Source organism: Solanum tuberosum, unplaced genomic scaffold (assembly GCF_000226075.1).
Source record: "Solanum tuberosum cultivar DM 1-3 516 R44 unplaced genomic scaffold, SolTub_3.0 scf00049, whole genome shotgun sequence".
NCBI classification, from domain to species: domain Eukaryota; kingdom Viridiplantae; phylum Streptophyta; class Magnoliopsida; order Solanales; family Solanaceae; genus Solanum; species Solanum tuberosum.
Window position 1 is genome coordinate 1,882,190 of NW_006238974.1, and position 1,148 is coordinate 1,883,337.

The following is a 1,148-nucleotide window of genomic DNA, read 5'->3' on the forward strand; positions in this document are numbered from 1 at the left end:
AATGTTTTATTTGATCTGGGTTCTACTTTTTCTTATGTATTTGTGCAATTTTCCTCAGAGTTTGATATGATTTGTGATATACTTGATGCCTCTATCCATGTTTCTACCACAGTTGGAGAGTTAGTCATAGTTACCCAATGACTATCGTGCTTGTCTTATTTTTTTTATGGGTTTTCAGACTTGGGCTAATTTGGTGATTTTGGATATGACTGATTTTGATATAATCTGAGGCATGACTTGGTTGTCCCCCTATTACGTTGTGCTTAATTGTAATACTAAGTCTGTAACTCTAGAAATTCTGGGAGGGGAAAAATTAGAGTGGGAAGGTGTGTACAAGCCTAAGAGAACTAAGATCATATCCTCCATTCGGGCAAAGAAATTGATAGGCCAGGGTTGTTTGGCTTATTTGGCTCATATTAAGGATGTTGAGATTCAGGCTCCATGGATTGAGTCTATTCATGTGGTATCAGAATTTATAGAAGTGTTTCCTAATGATTTGCCTGGTATGCCTCCGGATAGAGATATAGATTTTTGCATTGATTTAGAGCCTGGTACGCGTCCCATTTCTATTCCTCCATATCGCATGGCTCCGGAAAATTAAGAGAGCTTAAGGCTCAAATCCAAGAGCTTCTTGATAAGGGATTTATTCGTCCTAGTGCTTCCCCATGAGGTGCTCCAGTTTTGTTTGTTAAGAAAAAAGATGGTAGTATGAGAATGTGTATAGATTATCGGCAATTAAATAGGGTGACTATTCGAAATAAGTACCCCTTGCCTTAAAAAGATGATATTTTTGACCAATTGCAAGGTGCATCCGTTTTCTCTATGATTGATCTAAGATCCGGTTACCATCAATTAAAAATTAGGCCTGAGGATGTGCCCGAGACGGTGTTTAGAACTCGCTATGGGTACTATGAGTTTTTGGTTATGTCTTTTAGTTTGACCAATGCGCCTGAAGCTTTTATGAGTTTAATGATGGGGTGTTCAAGCCATTTCTTGATTCTTTCAGCATAGTCTTTATTGATGATATTATGGTCTATTCAAAAAGTGAGGAAGAGCATGCCAACCATCTTCGTAGTGTTTTGGGTGTTATTGGGAAGCAAAAACTATATGCTAAATTTTCTAAGTGTGAATTTTGGTTGAAATCGGTT